At 46.1% G+C, this 18,132-nt stretch overlaps 1 long non-coding RNA gene across 2 annotated transcripts; it reads right to left on the bottom strand.

Moving 5' to 3' along the window:
• Window positions 1-307: 307 nt before the first annotated feature.
• LOC146420935 (uncharacterized) lies at window positions 308-17,017 on the bottom strand. Of its 2 annotated transcripts, none has more exons than XR_014848876.1 (4): window positions 16,775-17,017; window positions 2,172-2,360; window positions 1,476-1,592; window positions 308-858 (listed from the first exon to the last, which is right to left on the bottom strand). It is a non-coding gene; the product is annotated as an uncharacterized LOC146420935 (long non-coding RNA). The 2 variants fall into 2 exon arrangements; XR_014848877.1 differs by lacking the exon at window positions 16,775-17,017 and adding an exon at window positions 5,032-5,102.
• Between the last annotated feature and the right edge of the window lie 1,115 nt (window positions 17,018-18,132).

Genomic DNA, 18,132 nt, shown 5'->3' on the forward strand with positions numbered 1-18,132 from the left:
TCTTATGAGTCACTCCTGGAGTCCTTGATGGCCCACCAGAGGAGATGGCTCCCGGGGAGTGTATCAGGGCTGAGTCATGCTGAAGATAAAGAGACCACAGCCCCACCTGTTTTTAACAGTTTATGAAGATGGCAATAGAATACATACTTTTAGTTACACCTTCCATGTAAGCTAAGACAAACCTCCATCCCAATTTCAGAAGAAAAAGCACAGAAAAACCACAGCATTTTGGCCTAGTAAGACTTTATTTTCATCACTACCACAGGAACTTAAAATGCACGTGCAATACATTTGGTAGAAGAAATGTAGGATTAATAAAAAACATTTTCTGATTGAATTGAATCACTTCAGATCCTACACAGGTGTTCTTATGTACAATACACACTTGTTGTCATTAAAACTATGCAAAGTCCAAAGCTACAAATGGCAGCTACTGGGTCTGAATTCCCTCAGCAGTAATACTCCAGTTGTACAGGCAGTGACACAACATGCCTGTGAAAGGTGCTTTTAAAAGGGAATATATTCATAGTGAGCATTGGAGTTTTTAAAGCTCTTGAAGCAGGCTGGACATTTCTATGCAAGTACAGAAGAGTGGGGAGATCTATTCAGCAGGAGGATGAGGATAAACCCACTCTGCTCCATTCACAAAGGGAAGGAAATAGCAAAAGCACTTAAAACTCTTCAGTGTAAATCAGCTGGCCAGGCATCAGTGAACAGCATTCCATGTCTTCAGGGGAAGGTGCTGCTCTGTGTCCTGGGTGGTCACTGCCAGCAGTTCTGCCACTGCTTGTTCAATCTCCTTGTGCTCACATTCTTTTCTGCTCTTCTTTGGGTTGCTCTTGTCTTCATTCCCCATGCCTGGAAGAGCAAAGTGGGGTTTAAACAATGTTTAATGAAATTGGACCTAAGAAATGCTATTTGATAGCTGTCAGTTCAAGACAGATACACACACAGAAGTTAGGCTGGACTATCTTTAGTGCCTCTTTGGATACTCTAATTTAAAAATCCTCCCCTTCCACTCTTTACTCCCATGTGTTTGTATTTTGGGATCCTTGCCTTTGAATCCTCATTTGTCTGGATTTTTCTCCAGGCTTTGTGCTCTGTCACTTGAAATACTCAATGAGATATTTCTTAGGCTGTTCAGGTAATACCTGAGTTGTTCTGGCAAACAAAATCTGGAAACCAGCCACCAAGAACTGAGCATTGGATACAGAAAAATGGTGTTTCCTTTGTCCTTTAGGAGGAGGGGTGGCCTTGTTTTATTGCTTTTTTGGGGGGGAATTTGTTTTCTTGTGTTTGATTTTGGTCATTGTTGTTGCCTTTCCCCCCAGAAAGCTGCAATAGCTGTTTAATGGAATCAGGAGCAGATGAATGGGCATCGTTCCTTGTGGGGCTAGGGATGTACACAGGGACAGGCAGTCACTCCTGGCATGAGCTTCCAGTCTTTCTACAAACCAAGCTGTGTGCTCTCTTACCTCAGGGGAGAAATAACTTGATACTCATGAGTGTATTGAAGGCGATGCTCTTTGCCAGCAGGACTCTCAAACCCAGCACAGCCATAGACAGCATGTTCACTTTCTCCCCTTCAGGATCTGCTCAGTGACCACAAAAGATGGGAGACATCATGATCCAGGAACTTGAGGAAAGTACAGACTGGGGCTCATGTCATCAGTCATTAATTCCAACATTCTTTTGAGGAGATACTTTCTCTATGCAGTTGCAGGAAGCAAAAAAAGAATTCCTGCATTGTTTTGGTTTAACTATTTGAATGACCTTCAGGACAACAAAAACAATCCCACAAAATACAGAAAGTGATTTAGGAAAACAAACCCTGAACACCCCACCTTTACCTTTTTGTTGGTTTAAGAAAGACTGTTTCAGGTGGTGGTGCAGGAGATTTGCTGCTAGAGGGTGAAATATTTAGTCATTAGGAAATTCACATTTTGAACAAATAGATTGTGTCTTCCCTCTTCCTCTCAAATTTTTTAAACAGTTGAGATCATTTTGTTTAGATGCTTTGAAACATCTTTCAACTGTCCCTGCTAAAGTACCAAAGGTCTTTCTCATTTCTGCTGGCTGCCCAGGGTAATGCTGGCAAGCAGGAGAACACCAAGCCCCACAGGACACTGTCCCTAGAAATATGTTGTTGCACATGTGTCACCAAACTGTACCTGGCACTATTGTAACAGCGCTGCTGTGGAACTCATCCGTGCAGGTCACCACTGTCGGCAAAACGGATGTGTTCTGTTCATGTACAAACTCCAACTCAAAGCTGATGTTCTTTGTACTGAAAGTCCTTGGCAAGGGTGTTGTTGTCCCAATACCATCTGCCGGTTTAGTTGATTTCTCCACAGTGACCTCTGGGACAGAAATTTTTAGAATGTGTGTAAAAAAAAGCATGGTTTGGACATGACTGATTTTACTGCTGAGTGCTGAGTGACCAAAAATTTGCATATACTCCAGCTGTGACTAATTAGTAGCATTCTCATTTACTTTCTTTTACGTCATTATTCCTTACCATAAGATGTACTAGTAATAAAATGGGATTGCTTAAACTTGCAGGAGCTGTCTGACCAGGACACAGTTGGTCTCAAAGGAATGTAGCAGCCAAGAAATCATTGTGGTACCATGGTTTCTTTTTTAAACAAACCATCTTTGCCGCTAGCTCAGGTCATACATGGAGAGTCAAGGGTGATCTCACAATCAATGTCAGGATTTACCTCAGACGGACAATTTGAATTAGAGTAAAAACATGGAACTGAAAGGAATCCTCCAGACCCCTTCCTTGCAAGAAAGGGCTCAGCTTATGGAAAGCTGTCAGACACATCCACAAAGGTTTATGGGTCTACTTTTACAGCAGCATCCTGATGGGTCTCTTGGGTAGAGAGAGGTGCATTAGGCTTTTCATTTTGCATGGTGTCTGCCTTGCAGGTGGGTCAAGAGATCCCTCAGAAATAACATTTTGTTCATCATGGTACTGATCCAAGTTTGATCAAGGCGCTCTGATTTTACACCCTTTCCCCATCAGCCCTATGGCTCTGCTGAGGAGCTAAGGTGAAAGCCAAATTGTGCTCTGCCAGAACTTCATGGGTCAGCTCTGCTGATCAAACAGGCAGAGCTACACACTTGTCCACACCTAGAGCAACTAGACACACAACAGAAATCAAACATTTCCTTCCCAGGTGTTGCCAGAGCTTGTCAGTCCTGTGCATTCTGTGTTCTCTGAGAAGACCTTGAAAGGCTTCTCAGGTGGTGTCCTCTCCAGGCTTTCCAAACAGCCAGAATACAAACAAGCTGCTTCTCTGCAACAACTCCCTGGGTAAGATCTTAAGCAAGAAATAATGTACACAGTGCAACTGTAGTTCATAGTGCAGAAGATCTGTTTTATCTGACCCCAGAAGACTCACCTAAATTTCACTAGTTTGCATCACAGACAACATACCCATGAATTGCTACCACTGCTTGCTTCTGGAAAGGATTTGTGTTTTATGTTCTGGCAATTTATTTGGACAAAAAGTGGTACTTCTCCTTTGCTTTAGTCTTATAAAGTCACAGGAAGAGGCAAAAGCAATGGAACTTAGTAATCCTAATGGATGTTTTATTGTAATTAATCTACCCAAACCAAAACAAAACATTTCTCTGTCCTTAACTGAATCCTCAAGGGAATATGCCTGGAATATCTCACAGTGACACTAGTGGTTGTTATTTTATGCCATTTTGATTTGGGGGAATTCTCAAAAGATTTGCATAATAACATATATGTGCTCTAAACATCTCAAATACGTATTAGTAGCTCCCAAAGGAATTAAAACTGAAAGGGTGACATTGCTCATATTCTAGAAATTTCAGCAGACTCAAAAGAGACTGTGATTCTTAAGGCTCAAAATCTTTTACTGTCCAAAAATCCTAGAGTCTCTGTGCAGCTCTGAAATGATCCTGTCTTTAGCTAGAGAAAGAGAATCATTGAACAGCATGGAAAGAAGAGGTCTTTCTTCAGAATTATGTCTTTGCATTCCCTTGTGCCTGTGGAATTGGAAGTACACAGATATTTTTCCCAAATACACATTCATTCCCAATGCAACATTTTCTAGAGATATGGACAGATACTAGGCAGCACCCAAGGGAGTTCCATGCCCTTCTGGAAGGAGAGCAGGAGGTTTTACAGATCCATGTCCCATCAAATAACATGGGACATTCTTGCAGCGCTTTAATTAGACATGCAGACCTCTGAAAGCACAGCAACATTTCCTAAGGGATACACCTGGATCTGTAGGATAACACAGACCAACACTGCAAACTCCTCTGCCACCCCAACCTTCACATTCCCTTAGAAAAGCTTGGGGTGACATCCACCTTTATTGCACATCATGGAATTCCAAATAAAGATGGGAATAACTAAGGCTTCTTGTAATTCCTATTCCCCACACTGATCTTTTCAGAGCCCACATAACTTGGGAGCCAATTGTCTTTCACTCCAGGAGCTCTTGGATGTGAGACATTTGTGAGAATTGAAGCCCAAGGCAATTTAAGCTCCTTCCTCCTCTGTCTCCAGGCCACTGGAATTACTGCCCTGGGGACACTGGGAGTCTAGTGCTGATGGCAAAACTTCTCAAACTGGGCAGTTACAGCTCTGTCTCAAAACTCCTCACCACTGTGAGCTCTTCCCTGAGCTCTGCATTCCTGCCCCAAGTGAGTCAGTGGAAGTCCACTGCAGAATGGGACACTTCACAGCAAATTGGGGCAGAGTGCTGTCCAAACTGGGAATAAGTTACAACATGCTAAGCAGTGCCCTGCTGGTGTTTGGGGATCATGGAATAATGGTGCTGTGCAGAGTCAGCCCAGTTGTTCTGGGAAAGCTTCCTGAGCAGATGCAAGCTGAGGATTTGGCTTGAAAGCCTGCCTGGAGAGCGAGGGCACTCAAGGGATCATTGCAGCTAGAAATTCTTACAGTGAACACAAACCATTAAATTGCTTTGTTCACCCCCAGCTTAATTTTAAATGAAGTTTTAGAAATAAGGAAATTGCACTTACTTGGCAAAACTGTGAGAGTTGCCCCAGGTCCAGTTGCTGTCCTCACACTGCTAAGACTCATTCCAAGAAATCACTCTTTCCTCCTGGTGTTCAAAAATGCTGTAAAAACAGGGGATGGAAAGCCAGACATTTGTCCTAAATACCCATAGGTGAAAGTCTGTGAGAAGATGCAGAGATAAATTTTCTTTCAAAACTGGAAAAGGAAATTAAAAAATGAATTGTTAAATGATTTCAGTTAGCTTGATTGAGTACAGAAGTTTCAAATTCTCCCTTTCTTCCATCTGTTAGAATCCCCATGAATTGTTTAATGTTTCCGGGGTAAAAGGAAATACAGAAAGAATGTTCTATTTGATCATTACAGTCACCCATCTCCTTTCTTTGCCAAAATATCACACCTTTTTTCCCCTCTTTGTGTTTTTGTACAGGTCCCCATGCTGTTTATGTCATTGTGCTGTCCCAAACCGAAACACTGTGAGGTATTTCATAGCAAAAACTGTCTCTGTTCCTCTACACAGAATTTTGGATTATGCAGGCAGTCACATGACTTATTCCACTTCTTCTGTGGTTTAACACCCAACATACCACATGAAGAAACTCTATATGGCTTTCAAGGAAGGATTTTAAATAATATCATAAAGGTTGAATTGTAAGTGAGAACTTGGGGATTACATGACACCTCTGAAAACTCTGATGGCGTTAAGGTGGATAGAAAGCAGGTAAATAATCAGTACTTTTCATGTTGCTTCAAAGCAATTCTGTAAATTCTTCTGACTTGCAGGAAGCTGTCCACTTTTCCCCTTTTTTTTCAGTGCTCAGAAGCACTGAAGGATGAAGTACCATCTGGGCTCTTTGAATGGGGGTCTGAGGGTCATTTAGTACCTTAGAAAGTCTTTCTGCTGTTTTAGGTAAGAGGAGAAAGTAGGGCAAATGATTGTTTGTTATGTAGAGGCACTGAAACCTTGGGAGTGATGATCAAAGAGTAAAGGAGGTGTTGCACATTGACCAAATCCTTCATGATAGTCAAGTTCTGCATCATGAACCCTATCTGGACCTTGATGTCCAGAGGTGAGCTTTACCTCTGAGACTCTGCAGCTTCAGGAGCCCATTCCTGCCTTTTCTAGCAAAGGTGGGGCTTGTTGAGGCTGTGCCCATCAGGATGGGTAATGGAGGTTCCCCTGATGACAAAGCCTGCGAGCTTCTGGCACCAAGGTGAAGGCTCTTGCTTCACATGGAGATTTGTAGCTACAGGGTAGACTAAGAGCTGTCCTCGCAAATGAGGATCTGGGAGCTCTGTCAGATGAGGTGTCCAAGCCCATCAGCCCTGAGCCACAGAAGAGCACCAGAAAAAGTGGTGAGTGATAGCAAAGGAAGGCTCTGTGTGGCTGGGTCAGCCATCGTCTTGACACGGACTTGAACTAGGGATGCTTTCAAAAGATGTGCAAAATTTATTGCCCCTGCAGTCCATTACCCCTACTTCTCTTCCTTGTGGTTCTAATGATAGGGCCATGGGAGACCTGGGAAGCAGCAGGATGGCTCCGGGAGTGGTTGGAGGAATGGGTTACAAGCAGAAGTGGGAACTGTAATCCAATGAGAAAGCAGTGGCAAATGTTGGTACAAAATGTGAGGAATGATATGAACAGGACAGGTTTCATAATATTGAAAAACCCAAAGGGCTGAAAGAGGTACACTTGGAGAGTGTGGACATACACAAGGAGTATGTGTGAGGGAAAAGAAAATCCTCTGGGCTTTGGGAAGTGACCAAGGCTGGGTGCCTCGACAGTGCCTGTGTAGAAACACATGGAGAATGGGGAACAAATACAAGACATTGGGGCTGCACCAGTTGGTGCAGGGCTGGGACCTGATGGACAGCAGAGAGAAGTGGTGGGACAGCTCATGTGACTCAGGAAGGGAAATGCGTGGTGGAGGGCAGGTTAAGGCACATGGCCTAGGCTCCTCTGCAAGAGAGGATCCTGGATTGGGTTGGGTGGAAGGGTCCATAAAGAGCATCTATTTCCAATCCCTCTGGCATGGGCAGAGACCCCTTCCACCATCCCAGGTTGCTCCAAGCACAGTCCAGCCTGGACTTCGACACTTCCAGGGATGGGACAGCCATAGCTGCTCTGGGCAATCTGTGCCAGGGCATCACCAACCCCACAGCGAAGAAATCCTTCCCAATATCCCATCTAACCCTGCTCTCTGGCAGTGGGAAGCCATTCCCCTATGTCCTGTCCCTCCAGGCCCTTTGCCAAAGTCCCTCTCCAGCTCTCTTGGAGCCCCTCAGGTGCTGGAAGGGGCTCTAAGGTCTCCCAGGAGTCTCCTCTCCAGGCTGAACACCCCCAGCTCTCTCAGCCTTTGAATTCTGTCTCTGCAGGCTGGATGCAGAGCTGTGGGATCATGGAGGCAAGGTAGGAGAGCTTCCAGGAGTGTTGTAGTGACTGAAGCCAGGCTTCATGGCAGACAGACTGGGAAGGCAAGGAGTGGGTGTTGCCCTTTCTCTGAGGGAAGAGCTGGAATTTGTGCTTTGGGATGTGCAATGAGCCAGCTGACAGCAGATGGGTCAGGATTAGATGCCACAGCAGCAGTGGAGACTCTGTGGTGGGTGGCTACTACACATCACCTGATGGGGAAGAAATAGGCAAGGACGTCTTGGGCCAAATGGGACATCCGTTGGCTCCAGTCCTCATGGGGTGCTTGAAGCTCGTCAAGTGTCTGTTGGCAGGACAGCACAGCTGAGCACACCCAATCAAGGACTCTTCTGGAGTGTACTGACACGAACTTGCTGACACAAGTGGCTTCTGAACTGGACCTCTACTTGCCAGTGAGGAAGAACTGGTGGTGGATGTGAGGTGGTCGGGGCAGCCTTGGCTGCAGTGACCATGCACATTTTGAGCTCAGGATACAGGGAGAAGACAGCAATGCGAAAAACAGAACTGGAGCCCTGGGCTTCAGGAGAGCAGAATTTGGGCTGTTCAGGGATCTGCTTGGAGGAATCCCATGGGTTATGGTCCTGGACAGAGGAGGGTGTGGCAAGCACAGATTCTTTCCCATGGGAATTTTTCTCTTCTTCTTCCTGTGTTTTATAAACAAAGATAAAGTTTGGATGTTATTGAAACGGTCTCTGGAAACATAGGTGGTTCAAGCCTGGCCAATCAGCCTAGGGAGAGGTTTTGAACTGGCCCAGTCCAGATGATCTTTGAAAGTCTATATAAGTTTTAGAAATTAATTATTAAATAAGAAATTCCTCATATTCAACTCGGCTCGGTTTCCTTCACTCTGCTAGCGGTTCAACAGTGACAGGAGGGGTCTAGGAGAGCTGCTCATTTTCAAAGATTAGCTCCTTCAACATCAAGAATGATTCCTCTTGAAAAAACAGTAAGTCAGGCATTGTGTCAGAAGACCAAAATGATGAACAAAGAGCTCCTGAACAAACTCATAAACGGTAAGCACAAAGCAACCATAAGTGATTCAGTCCCTGTTCTGATGTCTATATCTGAGAGATTCCTTGTGGGAAGTGCCCTTTCTGATCCCCAGGTCTTGTTCTTCATGCATCTGCTTCTGGCCATTGTTGGATCTGAAGTTAAAAAGGATCCTTGTTCTTACCAAGATCTTCGTCTGTGCTCTGAGACAAAGAGAAGAACATAATGCTGAGCTAAAATGCAAACATCTAAGTACAGAAGGTTCCTACCAAATTGTTCAGCTGGAGCTGGCAATCAAATGTGTAAAATGACCTGTTTGCAAGAGGCAAGACATGAGGTTGAATATTGAAGAAATTAGTCTTGGAAAAATAGGAGGGTTTTTCTGCTGTTTGAGTCATTCTGGGAATCAAATTTGTATATGTGCACACACTTGTCTGAGGAAAAACAGATGAGGTAGAGCACCATGTTTCCCACCTCAAGAGAAGTGAGGGAGGTAGTTTTTGTATGGTGATTCAGTTGTTTTCAATCACTGTGGTACATAGCCCGCACTGTGCTAGACAGTTCTACAAAAACATTTGGGGTATGTTTTTCAGTGCCAGGTGATGTCTCCACTTTCATGTCTTTGAAGTGCTGCCTTTTGTGTTCCTCTTCCTCAGCATTGTTCTACTTCTGAACATTTAATACTGTTCCAGAGTATTCTCTACGCTGGAAATAACATTATCATCCTTGGGTTTTTTTGGCAGATTGAGCAGTTAGTATTAATCTCACTTAAAAGTTGCCCCGACTGGTATCTGGGTAGAAGTTACCCAGGCTTAATAATTTTCAATTAGTTTCATTCTGTATTTTCTAAGCCTTTCTTCACCTTAAAGCACATCTGTCCTCCAAGCCTATTTGCATGCCAAAGAAAAAGTGTACCCATGTTTAGAAATTGTTCAGAAGATATTTTGGTTCAGCTGATGGTGCTTTAATTGACTCTGTTTTCTTTAATGTCCTAAAGATGCTTATTTACTCAGCTATTTAATTTTAATATTTCTTTTCTGAGTTCCGTTTTTATAAGGGTCGTATGAGTTTTGTCCCAATTAAATCAGCATTTCCCCCCTTATGTTTCTTTATTTTTATGAACTGATCATTTGACCACTGAGTTGGCAATTGTTTGGAGTTTTGATTTATTTGTATGTGTCTTTCACTGAATTTCAAGATGGGGAAAACTGGGTTATAGTTGACGAAAGTTGACATTTAATTTGATTTTTATCTTACTTTAATCATTTTGATTAAATTAATGGTTATGATTAATGGTAACCTGGAATTGTGGAGCATTTGCCTAATCCTCAGATGCAGTTCTAATACAAAAAAAGCAAAGAACATAATTTCCTTTTGTTTGTAGTGTTGTTGTTCCCAAGGACAGAGGTATGTTTCTCATTTTTAATCATTGGTTTTAACAGCAGTACTGCTATTTCTCATTGCAAAAATGGGCATCTTCATCTGCTGTTGCCTTGAGTGTGTCAAATTGTTTTCTCTTCATTATTGCTTGAGTCCTGCAGGAAAGCTGTGGAATGTACTGATGTGATGCTCCCAGTCTGTCCAACTCCTGCAACAGGCCTGGGCACACACAGATGCTTCTCACATGCCCTGCCCTGGCTGGCAAATTTTCCCAGAGCTGTGAGACCTCCCCCTGCTCCTTACTGAGATCCCCCAGGTCGTTAAAAAGCCCCTTTCCATTTCAGTGACCACAGAGACACACCTGTGCTCAGTCTCCAACAAGCCACACACGCTCATATTTCTATGCTTTAAAAGTTGAGTTCTACCTTTCTCTTTGCTATCAATGTCCTGTTGCAGGCCCTCCCAAATCATACAGGTGGTGCTCCAATACTGTCAGTGAGATGTTGGATAGAATGTTTAGGCTGTGTTCCACCAGGTGATACTGAACACCTCTTCTGGAGTTCTGCTTCAGAGGTGTGTTGGTTCGAAAGACAGGTGTCTGCCGAGGAAGGTGGGAACTTCCTGGGATGACAAATATGACCCTCCTACCCTCCAAAGTGTCATGACTTTGAAATTACAGGGCTTTCCAGCAAAGATAAAGGAAAAGGAATAACAGTTATTTACTAGTGTATCTATATATGTATAACAAGACCAAAAAAGAACAAGAACAACAGCAATAACAAACAGAAAAAGTCTCCAGAAACCCAGTACAAGCCTTCTCTGGGCTGTCAGGCACCTTCCCCTTTGGTGCAGTTACAGTCACAGCCGGCAGGGGTGCTGTTAGCTCCCGGCAGGGCAGCACAGGTGCAATGATTCCCCCGCGGCTGCAGGGGGCGCTGTGGCGTGAGATCAGCCACGTCTCCCCCACTGGGTAATGGCGGCTCAGGCGATAGCAAAGAGGGGAGGTGGCTCCTTTTGCAAAACTCACGGGGGAAGCAGCTGGTCTCAGTGCCAATACGGGTGACAAAATGGACTGTAGCAGGAACCTCAGTGCACCAAGCTGGAACAGCAGAGGTGAGCACACCTGGGGTGGCAAATGGTAGCAAAATCTCCAGAGCTCTGGCAGGAGCCGATGGGTGTCTGGGCAGGCATGGGGTGTCGAGTTAAAGTGTAGCAAAAAGGCCGAAGAAACAGCAGAAAACAGCAGCAATAGGCAGCAACAGCTGAGCTTCCAAAAGCAGCTCCCGCAAGCAGCTGGGAGACTCTCCCTCCAGAGCTGGGGAGAGGGTCAGAGTCCCAGGTTTCCCTGAAGCACCCGAGCAGATGGTGAGGGTCCCGCCCAGTGAGGTCATGTGTAGAAGAGGTCCCAGTTCAATTATTGCTCTTGCAAGCAGAGGCTCACCCATGGTAAGGAGAAGCAGTGAAGGACAGAACTCCGTGGTGGTAGCGAATTCTCTCCCCAGCATCAGCCTGGCACCAAGACCACAACCATCTCTCCTCCAATCCCTGAGAGAGAACCAGAGAGCCCTGAGCACAGCCCTTGACCCCCAGCCAAGTCACATCATATCTCTTCACTTCCTCAGAGAAAGCTCCCCAGCTAAGAGACTGTAACAAATTGCACCCCTTTCCCCCTCCCACCCCAGTCTTTTGTCTCGTAGGTATCATCGTTCTTATCTCCTAGGCAACAAATGAGAAAAAATTCCCTGGGAGAAAGAAAAAAAGGGGAAAAATCCTAACCTCCAACAAGACAAAACCACAACACAGGGAGTCCCTGTTTCCTCTACAAATGGGTCCTAGGCCTATGAAGGCACATTTTGGAGGTTGTTTGTGCATGCATGGTTGTTGGAATTCTTCCTTCCGCCCTTGCTGAGAGGTTGACGCTGCTTCTTTCCAGAAGAAACTACCCTGGCTCTTCCAGCATAATGCTTCTTGCTCCCTGCAAAATGTCCATTTTTATTTTAACAAAAATTTCTTCTTTTTAGGGGGGAGAGCAGGCAGAGGAGTAGCTCACTCTGAGCTTCTCTCCCAGCAAATCCACCTGATTTCATCACACATTTACCAGAGGCTGTGTCCAAGGCTTTTATTGATGGAGAGCTGGTTCTAGGATATATCTGTCAGGAAGGCAACTTTTTCTTACACACTGTGGTGGTAATTATCTTCTTCTCTGGACAAAAACATCCTGCTCAACCTTTCTAACAAAACAGAGAAGTCCCTGGTGATGGATTCACTGGAGACACTACAGGTGATCATAGAAAACTAGATATTGAAGGTGAAGCAGTAAGTCACTGTCCATCCACTATGGAGAGGACAGCTAAAAGCAGTGATTTCAAAAGTGACCTGGAATATCTGCTTAGGGAAGTCCTTGGGCTGCTGACACCTAAAAGAAAAGACGAGGTGACAAAAGAAATCGAGTGGCATTGTCATTGTGTTTGTAGCCTTTGCAAGACAGATAACATTGGCCTGACAGGCAGTGCTATGTTGAATTAATGAGGTTAATGCACTGCAGCAATCCTTCCATAGAGCCAAAGCATGGGAATTGGGAGAAACCCATGGATGCATTTGCATTGGTCTCCTCATGTCTTCCATGAAAGCCTACACTTCTAAATAAAGAAATGAACGGTCAGTGCTCAGAAGAAGAGCCCCTGTGTTTATACACATGGAGCCAAAGTTACAAGTGCAGAGAAGGAGTTTTTCATCATGTTCTGGGAAAGTCCACTTTGGCAATGCTGTTGCTGTGCAGTGCCATTTGTTCCTCAGATCTAATTAATTGACTATTGTTATGTGTTCCTGCAATGTTATTGTGAGACTCTCTAAACATCATGAAGTGTCCAAATGCAGCTGAGTTCCACCTTTCCACATTAAAACTTCATCTCCTTCAGTGCTCATTGGGTTAATTTGTCACGGTTTAACCACAGATGGTAACTCAGCACCACACAGCTGCTTGCTCCTTTGCCCTTTCTTTGATGGGGGAGAGAACTGGAAGGGTAAAAGTGAGAAAATTCATAGGTTTAATAAATAAGTTGACAATTTAAGAAATAAAGCAAACATTGCATGTGCAAGCAAAGCAAAGCAAGGAATTCATTCACTACTTCCAATTGTTAGGAAAGTGTCCAGCCTACTCCAGACAAGCAGAGCTCCATCACACAGAGTGCTTACATGGAAATACAAATGTCATCACTCAATATGTCCTCTTTCCTTCCTCTTCCCCATCTTTATATAATGAGCATGATGTCCTGTGGCCTGGAATACCCCTTTGGCCAGCTGGGGTCAGCTGAACCAGCTGTGTTCCCTCCTAAATTTTTTGCACTCTCATCTACTCACTGGTGGGTGGAATGAGGAGCAGAATAGGCCTTGACTCCATGTTAGCTCTGTAAACTCTCTCAAACATCCCTGAATTACTGTTGGGGGTTGAGAATTTCTTCCCATTCCTGTCACTAGGCAACAAATCGTCTGATTTTCGGAGCAATCAAGCCCTTTTGTAAAAGACAAAGGCTAGGTTTTTGGGCAGGGCAAGGTAAGGGAGAGCTGCTGGGGAACACTCTCTCTCTCGTGGTTCGGACGCTGAGGGGAGAGGCTGCTGCCTCCTGGCTTTCCAGCTGCTACCAGAGGAGATCCAACTGTGCCCTGCTTCTCTTCCCTCCAGGCTGGGTGAGCTTTGATTCAACTTTTCTCCTCACGGGGAGGGGCACTTCCACCCCGGGCTGCGTTCCCTCGTGGCTGCTGCCGGGAGAGTCCGGCTGCCTCTGCTGCCTGCCCCCGCCCTCTGCCGCATGAGACCACAGCGTCTGCTGTGACTGTAGAAATTCTCGCTGGCCGGAGAGAGAGAGGGCGCCCGCTCCTGCTGCCCTGTTCCCTCGCTGCCCTGAGCTGTTCCTGCTGCGCTGCGTGTTCCTCAGACCGTCCGCCATTGCAGTTGCCAAACGGTGACCTGACCCTGCGCCACAGCGCCACCTGCAGCTGCTCGGGAGTCATCACACCTGCCCTGGCCGGCCGGGAGCTCAACAGTGCCCCTGCTGCTTGCAACCGTGATTACACCACACGGGAGAAAGTTCAGCAGCTCACTTATCTCAGCAACTCAGTTATCTGCTGTTTGGTTTTCTGGTTCTAGTTGTGGTTTGCTATTATTGTTATTGTTTGTTTATAGATACTAGTAAAGAACTGATACTCCTTTTTCCCATACCTTTGCCTGAAAGCCCTTGATTTACAAAATTAAATAATTCAGAGGGAGAAGGGGAAGAAAATCACATCCTCTGCTCTAGGGGAAGGTTCAACCTCTCTTGGCAGACACCTGTCTTTCAAAACCAAGACAATTACCAACACTCTTTCCAGCACAGATTCAAAACATAGTCCTGTTCTATCACCTATGAAGAGAATTAACTGAACTCCCCACATTTCTCCTGTCCCTTTTCCAGTTTCTGGCCTTTCCCCTGCCTGTCCCTCTCCCCTCCTGGGCTGACCTCATGCTTGGCCACATCCAAGGCTCCATGGGACCCACAGAAGAGCTGAACAGAGTTGCCCTTCCATGTTTTGTCTTTGCCCCTCCATGTTTTGTCTTTGCCTCAGGGTATTCTGAGCTGGGAAGTGCTGGTATAGTCTGGATCTTCAGACCAATGAGCCCTGAGGTAAAAACTAATAGTCTCAGGCAGGACTCATCCTTCTAAGTATCAGAATTGCAATTAGCAAGGAGGAGGATTTAGGAAAGAGGGGCTGGAGGTGCTGCAGAGCCCAGAGCAGACATTCCACAGCTCCTCAAGGTGAAAACCATGGTTTGTCCCTCTCAGCTGGTGGGAATTGGTGGTGGAGCAAATATTGACCCTGCAGACAGTGCAGGACCCCACACAGCAGTGAGTTGATAAGGCCTGAAAAAATCTGCGATTCCATGGAGAGCACATTTGGAGCAGGCTCTTGACAGGAGATGAGGTCCCATGGAGTGAGTAGCCCAGGCCAGAAGAGATTTTCTGCCAGAACCTTTGTCCCACAGAGGAGCCACAATGCTGCAGTGTGTTCCTGAAGGGCTGTGAGGAACTGCAGCCAGAGGGAAGAACCTGCATTGGAGAAGTTCCTGGCGAAATGTTTTCCATGGATTGGACTCCACATTGAAGCAGGGGAAGAGAATGAGAAGGAAGAAATGGCAGTGAAAACATGTTTTTAATGGAATACAAGCCACATTCCCCATCCCTGTGCAGGGATCAGGTGGAGGACATGCTTTGTAATTTGTTCTTATTCCTCACTAACCTACATTGATTTTATTGGCAATGACTTCAATTCATTTCCCCAAGTCTAAGTGTTTGCCCATGGTGGCACTGCTGGGACATTTCCCTGTCCTTATCTCAACCCACAAGCCTTCATTGGATATTTTCCCCCTGTCCAGTAGAGGAGGAGCACTGAGACAGCAGCTTGCTGACCTCCTAGAGGACAACCAAAGTCAACTCACCACACCTTTTGAACTCGTGCTTGCTGATCAGGTGCTCTGTAGCAGCCAGCCAGAGCAACACCATCCCTGCTGATCTGCCTTTCCTAAACAGCCTGGCTCCATCTCCACAGGACCCTGGAAGCTACAGCAACACATCTCCATCATCTCATGGCTCTGCAGCCAAGGAACAAAGGAAAAATGAGTCTGTGCTGGACAGGAGCCCAGGCAATGAGCACTGAACATGCACTTGCCCAAACAACCTCTGATGTTCCCAGAAGTGATCCTCCTGCACCACAAGTGGTAGCAGCCCTTCTACCATATTTCCCTCCACTGCCTTTTAGTGCCAGCAAGCTAGAGGGATGTTTCCTGCACCTGCAACTGCCTGGCAAGGGCCTAGAAGTGCAGCTGCTGGAAAGAAATGATGAGAGATCTGTCTTCCCCATCTGTTGGTTTTTGGTCCACTCTGCTGCAGAGCTGTTCCAGGGTGATTCTGCGTAACAGTAATACGTGGCTGCGTCCTCTTGCTTTACCAGCAGGATCTGCAGTGTGAATATGTTCTTGGAGTTCTGCTCTCTTATCTTAAAACGATTTTGGGAACCTGCTCTATAGCTACCATCCTTAATCCATTCCTGAAAGCCACTTGGGCCCTGACGGTACCACGATATGTAGTAGTTACTCATAAAACGATCCTTCATGCTGCACTGGAAGGTGACTGCATCTCCCTCTCGTGCGGTCAGTTCCCTGGGGTTCTGCTCCAAGCTGACTGCACCGGCGAGTGACATAGCTGCAGATAGCAAGAAGAAGCCATGATCACTTCAAGATTCAGCAAAGGTCAGAGCAATGCTGATGGGGATTTGGAAGAGCACAGGACCAGTGGGAGGACAAAATCACCCTCTTTGAACCCAGCTGACACAGATTGGCAGAGTTTGTAGCAGTTATGATTTCCCTCCCTCCTTTTCCCTCTCAGACAGGAAGCTGTTTCTGATTTTTCCCAAAGAAGCAAGAAGGATTTGCACCATGGGGGGGTGAAAAATCCCTTTGTTTTTGCCTAGACAGGATGGTGAGGAAGCCACTCTCCTGTCCTTGAAACTGCTGTACATGAGCACAGGAAAGACAAAAGCTGTGAGGGGCAGCTGAGGCTTGGGCCCTGTGCTGCCATTCTCCAGCTGGTCTTTGCCAGAGGGGCCGCAGTGCCCAGCAGCAGAGTGTGCAGTGCCAGGGCAGAGCGCTGTGCCCCAAGGTCTGAGTGCAGCAGGGAGTGCCCTGCGAGTGCCCAGGCTGCAGAGGAGGCAGCGTGGATGGATGGATGGATGGAGGTGCCGAGCTGCCAGCTAGAAGAGGAGCAGGGCTGTTCTCCCCGGGCTCCAGAGGCATGGCTGGGCAGCTGGAGCCAGGAACAGGTCTGGCTGCAAGCGCTCAGCACAGCTGCCCAGAGCCGAGCAGAGCACAGGGCCACGCTCAGCTCCTGGGGGCATCAGCCCTTCCCTTCACTTACCTACGATGGGCAAGAAGCCCACAGTGCACAGGGCACTCCACATGGCCAGGCCTGCTCTGGCTCACCTCTCTGCACCTTCTGTCTGCCTGCACAACAGCTCTGCCCACACCTTCCCTGCCTGCGCCTCTGTCACTGCACTCAGGCCCAGTCCCTCCTAGGCCCTCCCTCTGTCTGTGACAACAGAGAGGGGAGAGCTGTGGGCAGGAGGAGCACAACTTGAAGCTCTTGCTGCCCTCTTGAGTCTCTCACCATGTGTGGTCCCCATCTTTCTTTTAATCCCTCTCTATATAAGTGAGGCCTCTTCCATAATCACACTTTCTGTGATCCTGTGGATGACCCCTCAGGCTTGGTGTGGAGTGAGTCAGTGGGAACACTAAACAGGGAAATACCATTACTAAACCAAAACAGCCTTATTTGGCATTCAGTGTGGAGCATAAAGAGTTGAGATAGCAACAGATCTGCCCTGGGCAGGTTGGAAACAAATCTGATCTAAGCATTAGTTGTATTAGGTGTGCAGCCTCTGCTGACAGCATTTCTTGGCCTGTTCCTGTGGCTGTGGTACCTAACCCTGTGTATGTTCCATCTGTGCTCCTCCTGTTGAGATTTGGAGGGGCTGTGGGCATTGACAAGGGGATTGGGAAGAGGACAGAAACTCTCAGCCTCTGGAGGTGACTCCTGCCACGTGTGAGAGGAAGGTATTGTCCCAAGGATGATCTAGCAGTGTGTGCAAGCAGGTGGAACCCCATGGCCTGAGACTCTATTGGTCATCAAAATAAAACTATATGTGCAAAATGCCTGTTAGAGATCCCCACAAAATGAAGGCTGGGTTGTCTCTGTCTCCTTGCAGGTTATGTTTCAATACTTCTACAGCTCACAAAACATGAAGTGCTGTGATCGTGAGTGGCTTTGGCATAGCCAGGCATCAGAAATCATAGAGTTGACAACAATTTTCCAAGCTGTGTTTTGGAAAGACAGACATTCCCAGGAGCACTGCACTCCCCAGTCCTGAATGGTTTTGCATGGGAAGATCAGCTTCTCCAATACTTCAGTTCAGACCATATCTGCTGACTGAAATATAACAGAGAGAGAGAGAGAGAGAAAGAGAAAGAGAAGTTGCCCTTGCAGTCAAGTGATTAAGCACACTCCTATTGAGTTTCTGTGTCGGATATGTCCATTTCAGTTATTCACTGCATATATGTGTGGTTTCATACATATTTAAGGAAATTTTCCTAGTTCACTTTGCTTGGTCAAGTTTCATGAATAACTTAGAGTTTCAAACTCCTTTAGAATTAGTAAGGAATTTTGAAAGCAATGCTGCAAGTGCTTCTTGTATTCCACTCCATTTCTGCTGTTACAAA

Source organism: Lichenostomus cassidix, unplaced genomic scaffold, assembly GCF_008360975.1.
Source record: "Lichenostomus cassidix isolate B80296 unplaced genomic scaffold, HeHo_3.0 HiC_scaffold_660, whole genome shotgun sequence".
In the NCBI taxonomy this organism is placed as follows: domain Eukaryota; kingdom Metazoa; phylum Chordata; class Aves; order Passeriformes; family Meliphagidae; genus Lichenostomus; species Lichenostomus cassidix.